The 21,894-nt window shown below is 43.9% G+C and overlaps 1 long non-coding RNA gene across 1 annotated transcript in view; it reads right to left on the bottom strand.

The window, feature by feature from the left end:
- Nucleotides 1–204: 204 nt before the first annotated feature.
- Nucleotides 205–21,894, bottom strand: part of LOC138984409 (uncharacterized) — a 53,463-nt gene continuing 31,773 nt past the window's right edge. The window contains exons 2-4 of the long non-coding RNA XR_011461673.1: nucleotides 21,617–21,758; nucleotides 7,418–12,696; nucleotides 205–5,124 (exon numbers count right to left, since the gene is read on the bottom strand). This is a non-coding gene — a long non-coding RNA (uncharacterized lncRNA). The remainder of the gene's footprint in view (nucleotides 5,125–7,417; nucleotides 12,697–21,616; nucleotides 21,759–21,894) is intronic.

Here is a 21,894-nt window from a genome sequence, read left to right as displayed (position 1 = left end):
TTGGAGCAAAATGAAAGATGCCAACATACAAAGTAACTGAGGTTACTTATTTTATTTTTTAATTTTATTGTTTTAGGTTACTTATTTTAAACGGAGCCAGAGGTTCAGGTCCAGGCTGACCTCCATTCAGGTCCCTGTACCAGGACACAGGGATGCTGTGTCCCGTTTCCCTCCCTCCCACCCCCAACCTCCATCCTTGCCTCTCACTGTCCCCCTTCTGCACATTATTACCACTGCTGCTGCCCTAGGAAATCAGATGCAGTGTGCAGTTATTTTCTCAGTTATGCTACGAATGAGAGTGAGATAGAACTCATAAAATTCACCATTTTAATGCATACATATTAGTCAAGGGTTTATCTTTTTTACTATTAAAAAATGGGGGGAGGTTGATACTGCAGTGATCACCACAGTGTATAACACTGCTGTTGCCCCTAAAATTGAATGGGGCCCCTCAGCAGTCACTCCTCCTCCTCACCCAAGCCTCCAGCTTTAAGCAACCACTACTGTACTGTCTGTATAAATTTGGCTGCTCTGGATAATGCATATAAATATAATCATTCAATATGTGTCTTTTGGTGAATGGCCTCTTGTATTTAGCATGATGTTTTCAAGATAATAGTCCACTGTATGAATGCACCACACTTTGTTGGTCTCTTCACTAGTTGATGGACATTTGGGTTGTTTCCACATTTGGACAATTGGGAATAATGCTGGTATAAACATTCATGTACAGGTTTATGTCTGAACATGTGTTTTTTAGTTCTGTTGCCCACATGTTGGAGTAGAATTGCTGAACCTTGTGGTAACCCCATGTTTCAACTACCCGATGAACGACTGCCAGGCTGTTTTCTGCAGCAGCCTTACCATCTTTACTTCCCCACCAAAACAGGACAAGTGTCCCAATTCCTGCACATCTTTGCCTCCACTTGTTTCTTGTCGTTATGGTCTGACCCATCCTAGAGGTTGTGAAGTGTTTTGATTTGTATTTCCCTAATGATTAATGATATTGAGCATCTTTTCATTTGCTTGTGGGTCATTTTTATGTCTTTGGAGAAATGTGTATTCAAATTCGTTGCCAGGATTTTAGTTATTTTATCTGCCTATGAACTATTTAGCCACAAGGGTTTACATATTCTGGATACAAGTCCCTGAATAGACACATGGCTTGCACTTTCTCCCATTCTGACTGGGGGGCAGGTGGAGGGGCGGCTTCAATTTTCTTAGTATTTGTTCATTTTATTTATTTGTTTGGCTGTGCTGGGTCTTAGTTGTGCCACGTGGGATCTAGTTCTCTGACCAGGGGTCACACCTGTGCCCCCGTTGGAACATGGAGTCTTAGCCACTGAACCACCAGGGGAGTCCTGGGGGCTTTGATTTTAATGGAAAAACCAATTTATTTTTGTTTGTTAGACAAGTTTTGCATTAGAGTTTCCCTTCAAACTAACTTGATTTAGTATCCACTTAAAGATACTTTTTTTTTTTCAGTTTACCTACTGACTACAGATAATTAAGAGGCTGTTTTTTTTTATCCACAAAAATATAGTGTAGCCATAACTCTGAAATGAATGTTGCTGAAACATCACTTACACATAGACTTTTCTCACTAGTTGTGTGGGAAATCTGCTTGTGATTCAGATTATTTTGTGAGACAAATTGTTTTTCCTGACAATAAGCTCATCATCACAAGAAAAAGATTACTTGTTAAAAGCAAGCTGTTCTTTTGTTAGATTAAAAAGAAATGGGGCTGTACAAAGAAAATTCTCAACAGCAAAGTGATGGTCCCAGTCAGGCTGACTGGATCAGTAGGCTCAAACATCCACAGAGTATAGTGCACAGCTCACTGGGGTGTCCTTAGATGGAATTACTAGAGTGTGTGCCTCGGAGAAAGGAGGGCAGATAACCACAGGGTTTGGCTTAGAGCAAGAGAAAACATCACCATCATCATGGTGATATACCCCCATTGAAAGCACCATCTTAGCCATGGCTAACATTGTAATTTAAAGCTCATTCTATGTAAAAGTTCTTAGTTTGGAAAGGTGAGTTTAGAATATTTAATGATTAATTATCCTTTTCGGTCAAGTTTTTGTTTTTTAAGTGTGGTATTAGGTTGGTATATATTTCCTTCAGAATCCCTCAGGATATTGATTAAGGTTTTATGAAATGAGTACCTCAGTGACAACCATCACCAAGTATTACACCCGTGTTCCTCTGAAAGGCTGCTCAGCATCAAATCATACATAGCAGTACTCCTGTGCGTATGATTAATACATTAGTAGCATTCTGTAAGTAGGAAGCAGCTGATACTATTCAGGAGAAACGTGGTGTTCGCCTCATTACAAAATGTTCAGTTCAGTGGCTCAGCCGCGTCTGACTCTTTGCGACTCCATGGACTGCAGCACGCCAGGCCTCCTTGTCCATCACCGACTCCTGGAGCCTATTCAAACTCATGTCCAATGAGTTGGTGATGCCATACAACCATCTCATCCTCTGTCATCACCTTCTCCTCCTGCCTTCCATCTTTCCCAGCATCAGGGTCTTTTCAAATGAGTGAGTTCTTTACATCAGGTGGCCAAAGTATTGGAGTTTCAGCTTCAGCATCAGTCCTTCCAATGAACACCCAGGACTGATCTCCTTTAGGATGGACTAGTTGGATCTCCTTGCAGTCCAAGGGACTCTCAAGCGTCTTCTTCAACACCACAGTTACAAAGCATCAATTTTCAGTGCTCAGCTTTCTTTATATTCCAACTCTCATATCCATACATGACTACTAGAAAAACCATAGCTTTGACTAGACAGATTTTTCTTGGCAAAGTAATGTCTGCTTTTTAATATGCAGTCTAGGTTGGTCATAGCTTTTCTTCCAATAAGCAAGTATCTTAATTTCATGGCTGCAGTCACCATCTGCAGTGATTTTGGAGCCCCCCAAAATTAAGTCTGTCACTGTTTCCCCATCTATTTGCCATGAAGTTATGGGACTGTTATAGCCATACGTTCTGGGAAACAAACTCACTCAAAAGGACAATGTGCACGGTGGAGTGCAGTTTATTACACTAGGCAGGCCCAAGGCAGAGTCTCCTCTTAGCCAAGGACCCCGACCAGTTTTTGTGAAAATCTTACATACCCTAAGTGTACGTGCTCAAACCTACCTCCCCAAACTCTGAAACTAGTCTGAACAAAGGAAAAGAAAGATAGAATCAAATTTAACCCCATGTGCCTTAAACCTGTGATTTGTATGCCTTAAGCCTAGCTAGTTAACAGTGGACAATTATCAATAGGCCTGTGGTCATATCCCAATAAGCATAATAGAATTTATGATTATATTTGGTTACACAGATAATTAGGGTATTTTTTTAGGCGACACAGAGTCTAGGTATGAGCCCTGGGGCTCTTCCATCCGGGGGTCTGATTTTCCAGTTTGTATGTTGTTTCCATAGATACAGGGTATATAGCTCAAAGTCCACAGTCCAGCTCAAGATGGAGTCCTGCTTTCAAGATGGAACCCATTCTGTCTGTTTCCTCCTTTATCTCCCCTCTTGATGCTCTTAACTCACAGTGTGAGCATCACTCATAGGGATATATTGCACCCTGGCTCTCCGACCGCCAATTTGGGAGAACGACACCAACCTTTGGGTTACAAAGTTCATGATACATTGTAAATGCAGGGTCCACAAAGCAGAACTATCAAGACAACTATAACAATGGTAAATATAGTTTTCCATCAATTACCCTTCACCCAAGATAGAACCAAAGTCCAGAAAAGAGTGTTTTCATTTGACATTGCTTTTACCCGGTTTTTCATGTCATCTAAAGCAGCTGATACATTGCCAGATAAATCAGGAATATATACACAACATTCAACCTTAATTATAGCACAGTTCCCTCCTTGAGTTGCTGTGACCATGTTCAAAGCCATTCAATTTTGAATTACCGCTTTTCTCATTTGTATTTGTTCTTTTAAGGCCTGGATGGCTTTAGCACTATCTAGAAGGGCCTGTTTTGTGAAATTAGTCAAGGCCTCTACTTTAATCATAATATCTGTTGTCCCTATAGAAGGTACATATAAGGCAGCAATCTACTCATGCCATTGAAACACAGACCTTGTCCACCTAGCATGATTTACCAGGGTTTGCTGTAGGTTAGGCTTTATGCTGCCATGGGCAAAAGCGAATCCCAGTGTGCAGCGGCCTACCCAGCGGACTGGTAACCAAGGCCAAAGGTTAGGCCCCCAAAGCCAATAGGTTCCATTGGGCGCCACCCAGCAGATTCCAGGGTTTTATTTCCAATCAGAGCCTGGCCAGTGGATGGACTGGTTGGGGTGGTATGTGACCTCAAATGTTCGTTTACATTGTTCGGGGGATAGGTACCCCTATTTTAGTTCTTTTGGGTCTAAGCGATGGTCACCAAACCCTACCCTTGTTCTTTCTGTTCCCAGCGTATAGCAGCGGGAGTAATTAATTGACCCTTTTTGGGGGTCATCCAGAAATATACATCCCAAACTTGGTAGAACTGTTCAACATACCTAGAGGCCTGTCCTCCCTTGCTGGTCAGGGAGCGTTTTTTGTTTTCTTTAAATACGAGGTATAGGTTTTTGTTACTTCTGTGAAACTGGTGTTTACATCATAAATAACCCCATGACCCGAGTCTATTGACTGTAGGTCTGGCTTACAGCAAGAGAGCAGGGAGAGATTATGATTGACAGGAGAAAGGAAAGTCTCTCTTTGTCATCCTAGAGAAGAGCAGAGTGGTTTAAAATCCCCTTGGCAGAGCAGTGACACCACCAAGGAAGTCCATCCATCACAGACAGAGGCATAGCCCCACATATCCAGCAGTTGGAGGTGTTGTGGAAGTCCATGTAGGAATGTGCCCATAAGATGAAAACATTGTCCTGAGTTGAAGTTAAATTCAAAATCATGTTGATGAGGACAAGCAGCAGGAGTTATTATGTGGCTTCATCCTGAAGGGGCTCATCTGGGATCTTCTTTTCTTTCTTCTTAAGGATGATCTTAGTCTCTCGAGGGTCAGCAGGGTCCCTCTGTGCAGTCCACTCAGTGTTTTCTGGGTCTGCATGGTATGCTTTCTTCACCCTCGTATGATGGCTCCGAGGGGCAATACCTGCAACTTTAACTGCAGTAGGAATAGTTAGAGTAACAGTATAGGCCCTTCCACCGAGGGGCTAGTGAATCATGTTTCCAATCTTTGACCCATATTTGGTCACCAGGTGTAAACTCATGAATCTGTTCCTCCAAGGGAACAGCACTCTTTCTTGTACAAACTTAGTTACCTGATTTATTACCTTACCCAGTTCCATCTGCCGTGAAATCCCATCCCCCGTTACCTGAGGCAAATTGGTTGACACCTGTTTTATTATGGGAGGGGGTCTCCAATATACAATTTCATATGGAGAGTAGCCATGAGATTGTGGGGTCATCCTAAGTCTGAGTAGAGCCATCGGAACCAAGTCCACCCAGGAGCAGTCAGTCTCTATGATGCATTTGGAGGGTGTCTCTTTAAGTGTTCCGTTGGTCCATTCCACCATCCCAGAACTCTGGGGCCTGTATGCAGTGTGCAGTTTCCATTTGATGTTTAAAGTTTTGCTTACTTCTTGTACTAAATCAGCTATAAAAGCCAGGCCATTGTCTGATCCAATGCTGGTAGGAAATCCAAATCTGGGAACTATCTCCCGAAGCAGGGACCGGTCTACTTCTGATGCTCTTTCAGTCCAGGCAGGAAAAGCTTCTACCCATCCCGAGAACGTACATACCACGACCCGCAGGTAATGGTAGTGTCAGTGAGGTTTCATTTCAGTGAAGTCCACTTCCAGGTGTTCAAAGAGCAGCCTGCCTTTTAGCTGAATCCCCAGAGGTTTCTGTCTGTGCCAAAAGGCAACATTGACCTGTGAGCAGGCGGTGCAGTTCTGAGATTCTGTCCCACATAGGGGAGAGAGGCGGGGAACCAAGAAATATTTTCGAATTAGCTCTTCCAGTTTATGGCCTAGGTGGGTCGCTTGGTGTGTTTGGCTTCCCAGAGTAGGTGCCAGCTCCTCTGGTACCAGTAATTTGCCACTTGGCAATTCCCACCATCCCTTTTCAGTCTTGATAGCCCCTTCTGCTTTGGCTCGTTGGTTTTGGGCTTCAGTGTATTTTGGAGAGTCCAGCATTAGCTCAGGCAGCTCCACCAATACGAGAGCTTTAACAGGGGCTCACTTGTCACCCCCACGCCCTCGGCTGCTTGTTTAGTGGTCTTATCTGCCAGTCTGTTTCCCCGAGCCTGGGTTTCCCCGGGTATCCTCTTTCTGATGTTCTCGGCAGTGTATGACTGCAACACTGTCTGGTTCTCAGATAGCATCTAATAGGCTCAGAATTTCTTCCTTATTTTTGGTATGTTTTCCACTAGCTGTCAAAAGGCCTCTCTCCTTATACAGAGCCCCATGTACACGTGTGGCAAAAGCATACCTGGAGTCGGGGAAGATGTTTACTTTCTTGCCTTTTGACAGCTGGAGTGCGCGAATCAAGGCCCATAACTCAGCTCGTTGAGCAGACCAGTGTTGTGGCAAGGAGCCAGCTTCAATGATAGTCTTTTCTGTGACTACAGCGTAACCCAACAGCCGTTGTCCTTGTTTTATCAGGCTAGTGCCATCAGTATATAGGACCCAATCAGGGTCCAGAATCGGTTGGTCTTGGAGGTCCGGTCTGCTAGCGTAGACCTCTTCCAAGACTTCCCCGCAGTCATGAGAAGATCCACCCTCTCCCACCGGAAGGAGTGTGGCTGGGATTAAAGTCTGGCAAGGCTCAATACGGAGGTTAGGGTTTTCACATAACAGCCCTTGAAACTGAATAATCCGGGAGTTTGATGGCCATTTGTGGGGATCTCCTCATAAGAGTGTGTTGACCTCATGTGGGACTCTTACGATCAGATCTTGGCCTAAAGTCAATTTAGTAGCTTCTCGTACTAGTAGGGCAACTGCGGCAATTGCTTGCAGGCATCCGGGCCACCCGGTGGCAACATTGTCAAGACGCCTTGAGAGAGAAGCTACAGGCCTGTCCCACGTCCCCACCATCTGAGTTAACACTCCCATTGCTGTTTTATCTTTTTCAGTTACATATAGAGTAAATGGCTTAGCAAGGTCTGGCAGCCCTAAAGCGGGGGCTGATATAATTGCCAACCTTAGTTCATCAAAGGCTTTTTGTTGTTTTTCAGTCCAATTTAGCAGATTCTCCTCAGGCCCTGTCAGGAGTTCATATAAAGGCTGGGCCATTGGGGAATATCCTGGAATCCAGATTCTGCAAAACCCAGCAGTTCCCAAAAACTCCTGGACCTGCCAACAAGTCTTAGGTGTTCGGATTCTCAGGATCACCTCTTTTCTGAACTGGTCTAATAACCTTGTGCCCTTCTTTAAAACAAACCCCAGATACCTTACCTCCTCCTTGAAGATCTGTGCCTTCTTCTTTGACACCCGGTAAGCTGCTTCCATCAGCAGTTGGAGCAGTGCTTTCATCCCTTCCCAGAATTTTTCCTTGGTCTTGGCAGCCAGTAGCAGGTCATCACATATTGTAGGAGCCAACAACCATACTCTTCTGAATGGAATGAGTCCAGGTCAGAAGCCAAGGCTTCCCCAAAGATGGCTGGGGAATTCTTAAACCCTTGTGGGAGACGAGTCCAGGTTGTTGTTTGGTTCCCCTGACTGGGTCTTCCCATTCCAAGGCAAAGACGGGCTGTGATGCTGGAGCGAGGCGTATACAGAAAAAGGCATCCTTGAGATCAAGGCAAGTATAAACTTTAGTCCTCGGTGGGAGGAGGCTAAGTACGGTATAGGGGTTTGGAACAGTGGGATGTAAAGCCACAATAGCCTGGTTGACTAGCCTGAGATCTTGCACAGGCCTATAGTCCTGTCCTCCTCTTTTGACTGGCAGGATTGGCATATTCCAAGCCGATTGGCACTCTGCTAGAATGCCCACCCGCTTGTTCCAATCTATTGATGTGGGGTATTATGCTGGCCGGGGCCTCTATCAGTAGGGGGTACTGGCACTTTCTAACTGGAATGGTGCCTGGCTTGAGTTCTATTATCACTGGGGCTTAATGTTTAGCCAGCCTGTGGGGAGACGGGGTTGTCTTCCGCCCAGACCTCAGGGAATAATTGAGTTAGCTCTCTCTCATGCTCTTCCAGCCCACCTGGTTTTTCCTTCGGAGGCTCATGCAACCTCCACTCATCTTGGGGTGGGTATTGAGAGAGAGAGAGCAATGTCATAGTGCCCACCTGGAAGGTGGGCCTCTCCTCAGGGGAGAAAGTCACTTGTGCTCCTAGTTTGGAGAGCAAGTCTCTTCCCAACAGGGGTACTGGGCACTTAGGAATGTAGAGGAATTCATGAATCACTTGGTGTCCCCCTATCTGGCATTTTCCGGGCTGGCAGAACAATTTAATCATCTCTTCTCCCGATTCCCCAGTTATAGCGGTAGTCTTTTTGGGTAATGGTGCCACAGGTTTTGTTACTACTGACAGTTCTTCTCCTGTATCCACCATAAAGTCAATGTTTTGGTCCCCCACTTTTAAGGTTACCACAGGCTCTCGGGGACCTGGTATCTCTGAGCCCCAGCAGCCCTATTTAATTTTCAAGTCGGCAAGTCCCACAACTGCAGGAGCTTTCTCTTCCCTCCTTGCCTTAGGGCATTCATTCTTCCAATGGCCAAAACCTCGGTACCGGGCACACTGGTTTGGGCTGTAATGGGGCCTGGGGCCTCCATTGGGACAGGTTGAAGGTCTGTCTTGTCCCTGGGGCAGGAGGAGGTTTTTCCGGAGGGCCCGAGATAGACTTTTCCAGAGCAGCAGCTAGCATTGCAAATCTCTGGTCTGTTCTCTTTTGTTCCTCTTTATATCTCTTTTCATATTTCTTATCTATTTGTGTCCCTGTTCCGGAACACTTTGTCTGCTATTTCAGTTAACTGGGAGCTGGACATGGACAGCACCCCTTCTGTCTTTTGAAGCTTTTGCTTAATATCAGGGTATGCCTGTGAGATGAATGCCGAGTTTACAACAATCTGAGAGCTCGCAGCTTCCAGGTTATAGGTGTATAAAGTCTATAGGCTTCGCAGTCTTTTATAAAATTCAGGTGATGCATTCCCCTTCTGAATTACCCCAGCAGGTTTTGACACGTCCATTGGCTTATGGGCTCCCCTCTTCAGCCCTTGTATAATGGCTGTCCGATATCTGTCTAATTGAATCCGCCCTTCTTCTGTGTTATGGTCCTATTTAGGTTTTATCAGCGGGGAAGACTTGCTCTATCCACCCTTCTGGGTTTGCAACACCTTCTGGAACCATCTTTCATAACCATTTTTTTGCTTCCGTATTAATTCTGTATCTCTCCTCAGTACTGAAGAGAGATGTCAATAATTGCATGACATCATCCCATTGTTGGTTGATGGGTGTGAAAGATGGCTTCCATCAATCTAGTCATACCTTGTTGGAGAAGGCAGTGGCATCCCACTCCATTACTCTTGCCTGGAAAATCCCATGGACAGAGGAGCCTGGTAGGCTGAAGTCCATGAGGTCGTTGAGAGTCGGACACGACTGAGCGGCTTCACTTTCCACTTTCATGCATTGGAGAAGGAAATGGCAACCCACTCCAGTGTTCTTGCCTGGAGAATCCCAGGGATGGGGTCGCATAGAGTTGAACACGACTGAAGCGACGCAGCAGCAGCAGTCATACCTTGTGGCTCTTCTGAGTAACGGGGGGTATGCTTTTGCCAATTTAGTATGTCAGTTGGTGAGAAAGGCTGGTAGTAATAAGCTACAGGAGCTTGATGGTAATTACCGTCCTCCCCTTGCACAGGGGGTTGTTGGACTTCTCTAAGAGGCATCTGTAGTGGTGCCTTTCCCTCCGGCTCTCTGGCAGAGCACAGTCTCTGCTTAATTCCAAAGTCTCCCTCCCCTTGTTTGGAAGTACTTACAGGGAGCGGAGGATAGAGCTTGGGGCATATGATGTCAGCAGTGGTTGAATCCAATGGGTTGTAGCCTGTTCCTCCTTCAACACCTTGCCGGAATGGCAGCTCTACAACCTGTGGGGCTGTCAGGAAGACTGGTGAAGGGTGGAGGCTCTGGGATGCTTACCAGCCTCTGGTCAGTTCCCTGTGGAGAGGCTCTCGGCACCATGGGAACATTGGTTGGTGGGATCATCATCCAGTATGGTGGCGGGCAAAGTTCTTCCCTCTCTGGATCCTGTAAGATCTCCTTTTCATCTTTGGTTTTTTTTTGAGCCATTAATATCTTCCCCTCCCCATTTTGGATATAAAATCGGGCCCATGTGGGGGGTCCTGGGCTATCCCTAGCCAAGAGTCTATGTATGGGAACTGATCAGGGTGTCCAGGTTTTCCCATAACTATGGCATAGACTGTCTTTATTAAATTTAAGTCCATGGTATCAGCTGGTGGCCAACTGACTCCCATTGCGGGCCACTCGACCTCACAGAGTGCAGAGCCGGCTGGGCGTCATCTTTGTCCCATCAGTTCAGTTCAGTTCAGTCGCTCAGTCGTGTCCGACTCTTAGCAACCCCATGAATCGCAGCACACCAGGCCTCCCTGTCCATCACCAACTCCCGGAGTTCACTCAGACTCACATCCATCGAGTCAGTGATGCCATCCAGCCATCTCATCCTCTGTCGTCCCCTTCTCCTCCTGCCCCCAATCCCGCCCAGCATCAGAGTCTTTTCCACTGAGTCAACTCTTCGAATGAGGTGGCCAAAGTACTGGAGTTTCAGCTTCAGCATCATTCCCTCCAAAGATATCCCAGGGCTGATCTCCTTCAGAATGGACTGGTTGGATCTCCTAGCAGTCCAAGGGACTCTCAGGAGTCTTCTCAAACACCACAGTTCAAAAGCATCAATTCTTCAGCGCTCAGCCTTCTTCACATAGTCTCCATCAAATCCCTTTTTGAAGTTTTTAATCATATTTTCTAGTACAGTTGCCTTAGATCCGTTTCCTCCCATTTTTCCTACCTTCTCGTTGATGTTTCTTTTTTTTTTTTTGCTCAAGAAGCACTCGGTATCCCAGGTATTTTTGGTATTCCACTTGAAGAAACACTTAAACTGCCAGTCTGCCTCTTGTCTAATAGGGTCAAGGAGGACTTTACCTGCTAAGTCCCAGAGGGTGGCGGGGGGTGGGGGGGAGTCAGGCATTGTTTCTCTTGCAGCCTTATTCGTTTAAACCAGAGCACCACAGCATCCACAACCTCCTCTCCCCTTTGCTTTAGATGCCCTTCTTGTCCCGGTGGGCTTAACTGGGTGAGGATGAAAACACAGATCGATTAGATACCCCACATCCCAGGCTTCTCCTGGAAAGGCCAATTCATACTCACTGATATACTTTTTTCTTTCTACCTAACTAGTTTGAGGGGATCGGGGGTTTCGCAGCAGATAGGGCACCTCCTGGGGGAGGGTAGAACACGAGCACACAAGGACCAAGTTTCTTCTCCTAAAAATCCCCTGGCAATTGCTTGGTAATAATTTCCCCAAGACAGCATGGACACCACCTCCTAAATGACCTTCACAAATTTCCTTCAACACTCGTTGACCTGTGTACCAAGCAATCGCTGCCACCTGCCTATTCCAGGCTCCTGTGGGTCTGTGTCCCTTCTAGTCCCTCTCAGGGGGGTGATCAGGCCCCCTCTTCCACCCTGCCAGGTGGGTTCCTCCTCACCTGAGCACTCAGTTCCCCTGCTGCCGTCTGGGGGTTGAGAAGCAGAATCCTTCCAGAAGGGCGAGGCACCCTCCCCCCTCTAGAAGATTCAAGCCTCAAGGCCTCAGAGTAGTCCCAAATGGGACTTGTCTCCTCAAGTGAGGAGTTTCCCAGCCAATGCACCAAATGTTGTAGCCGTGCGTTCCAGGAATCAAACTCACTCAAAAGGACATGCAGATAGTGGAGTGCAATTTATTACGCTGGTGGGCCCAAGGCAGAGTCTCCTCTTAGCCAAGGACCCTGACCAGTTTTTGTGAAAACCTTATATACCCTAAGTGTACGTGTTCAAACCCACCTCCCCAAATTCTCTAACTAGTCTGAACAAAAGAAAAGAAAGATACAATCAAAGTTAACCCATGATTCGTATGCCTTAAGCCCAGGTAGTTAACAGTGGATAATTATCAATATGCCTGTGGTCATACTCCAATAAGCATAATAGAATTTGATTCTTTTTGGTTAGGGTATTTTTTTAGGCAACGGAGTGTCTAGGTATGAGCCCTGGGGCTCTTCCATCTGGTCTGATTTTCTAGTTTGTATGTTGTTTCCATAGATACAGGGCATATAGCTCAAAGTCCACAGTCCCATCCAAGATGGAGTCCTGCTTTCAAGATGGAGCCTGTTCTGTTCCCTCCTTCAGGACCAGATGCCATGATCTTCATTTTTTAAATGTCGAGTTTTAAGCCTGCTTTTTCACTCTCCTCTTTCACCTTCATCAAGATGCTCTTTAGTTCTTTGCTTTCTGCCATAAGGGTGGTGTCAGCTGTATATCTGAAGTTATTGACATTTCTCCCAGCAATCTTGATTCCAGCTTGTGCTTCATCCAGCCCAGCATTTCAAATGTCACCCTGCTTATTTATCTTATACGCAGAGTACAATATACAGCCTTGACATACTCCTTTCCCAAGTTTGAACCAGGAGACAGGGGGTTGATTTATTCAAAGCACTGAAGGAAAAACACATCAACAAAGAATCCTGTAGATGGCAAAACAGAGAGTTGTTTAGCACTAGGCCTGCCTTGCATAAAGAATACTGGACAGTAACTCAAAAACAAATGTCTATATGGGGAAAAATAGGAAGTCACCACACAAGCCAAAGTCTTAGAAAAGACCTGAGAAGATCTTCAGCTTACATCTCAGGTTGGTCCTCAGCACAGAGGAACAATTAGAACAAAACCAGTATCAGTAAACAACAAACCCTGCAGGGAAGAGTGGGACCCTTATTTCCAGAGTTACCACATTACTGCATTCAAATGTCCATTTTTCAACAAAAATCAGAAGGCAGAGGAGCAACATCATCAAAATGGTGGAATAGGTTACTATCTTCCCTGAAAGAAAACTGATTTGGACAAACGCCCACAGACTAGACAGCCTTTGTAGGAGGCCCAGAGTCCAGCAGAGTGTTCCAGCACACTGTGTGGGAGGCCCGGAGTCCAGCGGTGGGTGCCAGCACGCTGCTGGACAGAAAATCAGATGCTGGATCCATTGAGGAGGGTACGAGAAATGGTCCGATTTTTCCTGTTTCCCCCACAATCCCTAAGGTGACAACTCAGGACTAAGGGTAATGGAGAAGGGTTAATTTTAAATTTACACTGGATCTGCTTCTGTGACTTTAACCCTTTTTTGTTATACACAATGGCCTGCCTCAGGGAGATAACCTGAGCTGCCCACCTGTGAAGGAAAGGAAGTGAAACTAACACATTCCCCTGCCTACGGGTTGCCATTTGCAAAGACTGAATAGTCTTTGTTTCCTCACCTCCCCCTCATCTCTGATCCATAAAAGATCCTGGCAACCAGGCCCAGACAAGATGGCTATTTTGAGGCACAAGCCTGCCATCTTCCCAGTCAGCTGGCTCCCAGATTAAAAGCTCTTCCTTGCCTCTTGGAGAGCACCCACCTGATGCCCCCTGCCTCCCTGTGCACATGCTGAGAGCTGTGAGAATGCACTCGGGGAGTAAGGGAGCCTGAGCAGAAAGCCACCTGAGTCAGCAGGCCCGGGAGAAACCACCGGATGAACCATTCGGCATCCCTTTCTGTCAGCACTCAGCCAGGTTTGGCAGGATCCAGAGAGGGTATGTGTGCGTCAGCATTCTGCCACAAGAGGTGTGGAGCAGGCGATCCCACAATAAAGATGTGAGAATTCCTAGCACAGCCCACAGAGGGTGTTTCTCTCCTGAAGTCAGCCAGTAAGGACTAGAAGTGGTTACTTTTCTTCAGATGTGAAAACAGCAACACAGGACTTCAAGGAATATGAAAATTTGAGGTCCAGTTATAAAATAAGGCACTGGGATGTAATGTACAGCATAGGGAGTACAGTCAGTAAAACTGCAGTAACTTTGTATGATGACAGAAGGCTCCTGGACTTAATAGTGATCAACTCACAATACATGAAAATGTTGGATCACTATGCTGTACACCCCAAATATAATACTGTATGTTAACTATACTTCAGTTAAAATCTTTTTAAAAAAGAAACTTTAAGGAAACATGACCATCAGTGGAACACAATAACTGTGTCTAACGACCCCAAAGAAATGGAAATCTGCAATTTACCCAATAAATAATTTAAAACAGCTGTTTTAAGGAAGCTCAACAAACTACAAAAAAAACATAGAACAACAATTCACCAAAATCAGGAAAATGATACATGAACAAATGAGAAGTTCTGTAGGGAGAAAGAAAACATTGTGAAAAAAAATGTACAAATTCTTAGGCTGAAGAATACAGTGGATGAAATTACAAATGCAATAGATAACATCAACAGCAGAATGGGTCAAGGGGAAGAAAACTTGTGAAGTAGTAGATAGGAGCTTGAAATCATTCATTCAAAGAAGAAAGATGAATGAAGAGTGAAAATTCTGTGAATTATTCTATAATTTCCTTAGACTAAGAACATTAGATTAAAAATTAGATTAGATTTTAGATTAAAAATCCCTTAGATTAAAAAACATTTTAAGAAGTATTAGGGTCTCAGAAGAAGAGAAACAAGAGTCATAAAGCATATTTAAAGAAATAATGGATGAAAACATCTCAAATCTGGTGAGAAATTTTGATATCCAAGTTTATAAAGCTAAAAGTTACCCAAAATTTTCAATACAAAACAATCTTGTCCAGTTTTTTGATAATACTGTCTAAAATAAAAGATAAAGGTAGAATTTTAAATCAACAAGACAGGAAAAAAGTCTATCTCATATGAGGGTACTCCTAGAAGCTGAGTTCTCAGTAGGAAGCTTTCAGGTGAAGAGAATGGGTAGATATAATATTAATAAACACTCTTGAAAATGCCAACAAAGAATACTTTACCTGGTAAATTTTTCTGAGAGAAATGAGGTAAGGTAAAGACTTTTCCAAACAAACAAAAGCAGAGGGAGTTCATTAGCACTAACACTGAAATGAGTTCAAGTTGCCATGAAAGGGCATTATACTCCTATGAAAACAAAGGATGCAGGTAGATGAAGATAAGGATAAGCATGTAGCCAAATTCAGCATATTCTAATACTGAATATGGTTGTGTGTTAATCATTTAACTCTTAATATAAACATTAAAGGACAAACGTAGTAAAAGTAACTATAGCTATAAAATTTGTTAATACACGATATAAAAAGGTAAACTGTGACAAAAAAACATAAAAAGTGAGGGGAGGTAGAGGTTAAAAATCAAGTTATCATCAGCATGTAATAGACTGTTATATCTGTAAAATGATTTACGTAAGCCTGGTGGCTCAGTCCCCAGATTTGGTGGCTCAGTGGTAAAGAACCCGCCTGTCAATGCAGGAGATACATGTTCAATCTCTGATCTGGGAGGATGCCCTGGAGAACGGAATGGCACTTCTCAGTAAAAACCCACTCAAGTATTCCTACCTAGGAAATCCTATGGACAGAGAAGCCTTGCAGGCTACAGCCCATGAGTTGCAAAGAAGTCAGATGACCTGGGAATACACTGGGCTACATCTAATGGAAGCTGCCGCCACCACCACTACGATGGTGTACCTGGAGGAGACTCAGGATGCCAAACACAGTATACTGGCCCCAGATGGCTGAGGTGCATAGTAAAGGAATGTTTTCAGAGAGCATCATCCCATACACAGAAAAGTGCTAAATTCCTTACCTTCAGACATCTGGTTTTCTTTTATTAACAGCAATCCTTTCATGTTCCAACTAACTAAGTGGTCTTTATTGCAGAAACTTCTATCTATCCTGGCTCCCTCCTTGCCTCTTTGGAGCAGTCTCTCAGTTATCTGCAGTCCTCAGTTTTGCCCACCAGATAAAACATAACTCTCAACTTTCAAGTTGTGCATTTTTTTTTTTCAGTTGACACTAAAAAGACCCAATTACTGACAGTGGAAAAATTAAATAGGGTTAGCTATGGAAGTAACTCTGAGCAATTTATTCACCATGATCAGATAGTCTCCACTGGATTAAACCTCCGTATCATTCCACCCTATCCTTCAATGTCTGCTGAGAAAACACAAAGAGAACTTGAGAAAACACACTAGTTTATAGCTCATCCATTCAACAGGTGACATTAGAAAGACAATCTGTGGAATGTTAGATTAATTAGTTAAGCTAGGTTTTATCTATTAATAGAAAATACATTAGTATTCTTACCAAATATATAATAGTGTACAATTACCAAACACCAAAGAATATTGCTGAAGTTGAACGGTTCTATGAAGACCTACAAGACCTTTTAGAACTAACACCCAAAAAAGATGTCCTTCTCATTATAGGGGACTGGAATGCAAAAGTAGGAAGTCAAGAAACACCTGGAGTAACAGGCAAATTTGGCCTTGGCATACGGAATGAAGCAGGGCAGAGACTAAGAGAGTTTTGCCAAGAAAATGCACTGGTCATAACAAACACCCTCTTCCAACCACATAAGAGAAGACTCTACACATGGACATCACCAGATGGTCAACACCAAATCAGATTGATTATATTCTTTGCAGCCAAAGATGGAGAAGCTCTATACAGTCAGCAAAAACAAGACCAGGAGCTGACTGTGGCTCAGACCGTGAACTCCTTATTGCCAAATTCAGACTTAAATTGAAGAAAGTATGGAAAACCACTAGACCATTCAGGTATGACCTAAATCAAATCCCTTATGATTATACAGTGGAAGTGAGAAATAGATTTAAGGGCCTAGATCTGATAGACAGAGTGCCTGATGAACTATGGAATGAGGTTCATGACATTGTACAGGAGACAGGGATGAAGACCATCCCCATGGGAAAGAAATGCAAAAAAGCAAAATGGCTGTCTGGGGAGGCCTTACAAATAGCTGTGAAAAGAAGAGAAGCAAAAAGCAAGGGAGAAAAGGAAAGATATAAACATCTGAATGCAGAGTTCCAAAGAATAGCAAGAAAATATAAGAAAGCCTTCTTCAGCGATCAATGCAAAGAAATAGAGGAAAACAACAGAATGGGAAAGACTAGAGATCTCTTCAAGAAAATCAGAGATACCAAAGGAACATTTCATGCAAAGATGAGCTCGATAAAGGACAGAAATGGTATGGACCTAACAGAAGCAGAAGATATTAAGAAGAGATGGCAAGAATACACAGAAGAACTGTACAAAAAAGATCTTCATGACCCAGATAATCACGATGGTGTGATCACTGACCTAGAGCCAGACATCCTGGAATGTGAAGTCAAGTGGGCCTTAGAAAGCATCACTACAAACAAAGCTAGTGGAGGTGATAGAATTCCAGTTGAGCTATTCCAAATCTTGAAAGATGATGCTGTGAAAGTGCTGCACTCAATATGCCAGCAAATGTGGAAAACTCAGCAGTGGCCACAGGACTGGAAAAGGTCAGTTTTCATTCCAATCCCAAAGAAAGGCAATGCCAAAGAATGCTCAAACTACTGCACAATTGCACTCATCTCACACGCTAGTAAAGTAATGCTCAAAATTCTCCAAGCCAGGCTTCAGTAATATGTGAACCGTGAACTTCCTGATGTTCAAGCTGGTTTTAGAAAAGGCAGAGGAACCAGAGATCAAATTGCCAACATCTGCTGGATCATGGAAAAAGCAAGAGAGTTCCAGAAAAACATCTATTTCTGCTTTACTGACTATGCCAAAGCCTTTGACTGTGTGGATCACAATCAACTGTGGAAAATTCTGAAAGAGATGGGAATACAAGACCACCTGATCTGCCTCTTGAGAAACCTGTATGCAGGTCAGGAAGCAACAGTTAGAACTGGACATGGAACAACAGACCGGTTCCAAATAGGAAAAGGAGTTCGTCAAGGCTGTATATTGTCACCCTGTTTATTTAACTTATATGCAGAGTACATCATGAGAAACGCTGGACTGGAAGAAACACAAATTGGAATCAAGATTGCCGGGAGAAATATCAATAACCTCAGATATGCAGATGACACCACCCTTATGGGAGAAAGTGAAGAGGAACTAAAAAGCCTCTTGATGAAAGTGAAAGTGGAGAGTGAAAAAGCTGGCTTAAAGCTCAACATTTAGAAAACGAAGATTATGGCATCTGGTCCCACCACTTCATGGGAAATAGATGGGTAAACAGTGGAAACAGTGTCAGACTTTATTTTTCTGGGCTCCAAAATCACTACAGATGGTGACTGCAGCCATGAAATTAAAAGACGCTTACTTCTTGGAAGGAGAGTTATGACCAACCTAGATAGCATATTCAAAAGCAGAGACATTACTTTGCCAACAAAGTTTCGTCTAATCAAGGCTATGGTTTTTCCTGTGGTCATGTATGGATGTGAGAGTTGGACTGTGAAGAAGGCTGAGCGCCAAAGAATTGATGCTTTTGAACTGTGGTGTTGGAGAAGACTCTTGAGAGTCCCTTGGACTGCAAGGAGATCCAACCGGTCCATTCTTTAGGAGATCAGCCCTGGGATTTCTTTGGAAGGAATGACGCTAAAGCTGAAACTCCAGTACTTTGGCTACCTCATGCGAAGAGTTGACTCATTGGAAAAGACTCTGATGCTGGGCGAGATTGGGGGCAGGAGGAGAAGGGGACGACAGAGGATGAGATGGCTGGATGGCATCACTGATTCGATGGACGTGGGTCTGAGTGAACTCCGGGAGTTGGTGATGGACAGGGAGGCCTGGCATGCTGCAATTCATGGGGTCGCAAAGAATCGAACACGACTGAGCATCTGATCTGATCTGATCTAAGAGAGACCCAAAATGCATTGTGACCTCAATCTCAATCTGACAAAATAAATTTAAGGGGAAAGTAATTTAGAAATTTGAGTATTTAAAAAGCATCTCTAGGACTGATCTTCAAAATATATAAGTAGCTCATGCAGTTCAATACCAGAAAAACAAACAACTCAAACAACTCAATCAAAAAGTGGGCAGAAGACCTAAATAGACACTTCTCCAAAGAAGACATAGAGATGACCAATAAACACATGAAAAGATGCTCAACATTGCTCATTATTAGAGAAATGCAAATCAAAACTACAATGAAGCATCACCGCACATCAGTCAGGATGGCGATCATCAAAAAATCCACAAACAATAAGTGCTGGAGCCGGTATGGAATAAAAGGAATCCTCTTGCATTGCTGGTGGGAATGTAAATTGATACAGCCACTATGGAGAACAGCACGGAAATCCCTTTAAAAACTGGGAATATTTAGAAAGATGGTAACAATAACCCTGTATACGAGACAGCAAAAGAGACACTGATGTATAGAACAGTCTTTTGGACTCTGTGGGAGAGGGAGAGGGTGGGATGATTTGGGAGAATGGCATTGAAATATGTATAATATCATATATGAAACAAGTCGCCAGTCCAGGTTCAATGTATGATCCTGGATGCTTGGGGCTGGTGCACTGGGATGACCCAGAGGGATGGTATGGGGCGGGAGAAGGGAGGAGGGTTCAGGATGGGGAACACATGTATACCTGTGGCAGATTCATTTTGATATATGGCAAAACCAATACAATATTGTAAAGTTAAATAAAATAAAATTAAAAAAAAAATAAAATGAAATAAAAAAAAAGAGAATATGGAAAAAAAAAAAATCAATTGCTAACGGAGAAGATGCAGGTTTGATCCCTGGGTCAGGAAGATCCCCTGGAGGAGGAAATGACAACCCATTCCAGTATTCTTTCCTGAAGAATTCCATGGACAGAGGAGCCTGGTGGGCTACAGTCCAGGGGGTCGCAAAGAGCCGGACATGACTGAGCATGCATGCAGGCTCCTTTCATCAGAAGCCTCTGAAATGCTATAAATCTGTTTTCAACGTGTTGCAATTTGACAGTATGACATTCTGAGTCATTAAAGTTTATCACTCAAAAAAATAAAATAAAATAAAAACTGGGAATAAAACTACCAGGTGTGTGTGTTAAGTTGCTTCAGTCATGTTCAACTCTGTGACCCTATGGACTGGGGCACCACGCTCCTCTGTCTGTGGGATTCTCCGAGGCAAGAATACTGGAGTGGGTTGCTATGCACTCCTTCAGAGGATCTTCCCAACTCAGGGATCAAATCCACGTCTCTTCTGTCTCCTGCATTGGCACTTGGAAAGCTCCATAAACTACCCTATGACACAACAATCCCACTACTGGTCATATAAAACCTACCCTAAGAAAACCATAATTGAAAGAGACACATGTACCCCAGTGTTCACTGCAGCACTATTTACAACAGCTAGGACATGGAAGCAACCTGGATGTCCATCAACAGATGAATGGATAAAGAAGTTCTGGTATTAATACATATATACAATGGAACATTACTCAGCCACCAAAAGGAATGAATTTGAGTCAGTGGTGTGGATGAACTTAGAGTCTGTCATACAGAGTGAAATCAGTTGGAGAAAAACAAGTATCATATATTAAAGCATATATACGGAATCCAGAAAGATGGTACTGATGAACCTATTTGCAGGGCAGCAGTGGAGACGCAGACCCAGAGAACAGACTTGTGGACACAGTGGGGTAAGAAGAGGAGGGATGAAGTGAAAGAGTAACACTGAAATATACACATTACCATACATAAAACAGAGAGCCAATGGGAATTAGCAGTAAGACACAGGGACCTCTAACCCAGTGCTCTGTGACCCCTAGAAGGGTGGGATGGGATTGGAGGTGAGAGTGTCAGGTACAAAGTTAGACATGAGCACCTAGAGGAGGCCTGGCTGAAAGGATGCAAGCCATCTCTAAACTCCATCCCAGATGCACCCAGGAGAGCTCACAAATATGCTGCAAAATAACCATAGAAACTTTTCAATTCCTGAACAAGGCCCTAGGCACACAGTAGATACAAAATGACCACAGGGGCTTCTCCAAATAACCTTAGGCATTAGGAGTGCATCAAGGGCTCATGAATATTCTACATCTAATTATATCAGATGGAATTATGGGAAGACATAAACAACACAGCCTGCTGTTATACAACTTGAAATTGTCAATCGGCCTTGAGCGTATGCCCATTTGTATTCCCTTTCATTGATTGGTAGTGGGTACAAGCCCTACTTTGCACCAGGCATAACCAAAAGGAGGGGGACTGGAGGAAGCCAAGACAGCTGGACAGCAAGGATGAGAAGGACTCTTTGGGGAGTGTCAGTCTAATAAAAGCTCTTATGCTTAAGGTGAACTGAGCTTTCACTTGTCTGTTGTACTATACATTTTGGTCCATTGCTCCATATTTTTGTTGTGACGAGATAAGAACCAAGGAAGATAAATAAACCAACCTGAGAGGAGGGAGGTCTAAGAAGGAAGGGGCATATGTATATCTGTGGCTGATTCATATTATGGTGGAAACCAACACAATATTGTAAAGCAACTATCCTCTAATTAAAAATAAAATAAAAAGCATTTCTATTAGTTAGTATCCTCCAGAAGAAAAAAACCATAGGATACATATAGACAGCTAAAAAGAGTTTTTAGGTGGGACTGGCTCACATGATGTTGGAAGCTGAGAAGTCCCAGAGCTGCTCTGTCGTCTACAAGTTGGAGGTCCAGGAAAGTCAGTGGTGTGGTTCCTCTCCAAACCTGGATGCCGAAGAATGAGGGAAGCCAACAGCATCAGTCCCAGTATGAAGGCCTGAGAACAAGGAGAACCAAAGCCAATGGTAGGAGACAGAAGTCCAGGCTCAGAAAACAAGCTCCATCCTCCACCCCTATTCCCCCAATCCCCAACATCCCCTCCCACCACACACCATTTTGCTCTGTCTGGACCT

Source organism: Bos mutus, chromosome 21, assembly GCF_027580195.1.
Source record: "Bos mutus isolate GX-2022 chromosome 21, NWIPB_WYAK_1.1, whole genome shotgun sequence".
NCBI lineage: Eukaryota > Metazoa > Chordata > Mammalia > Artiodactyla > Bovidae > Bos > Bos mutus.
The sequence above is the reverse complement of the archived record's forward strand: the minus strand, read 5'-3'. Positions and strand labels throughout refer to the sequence as shown.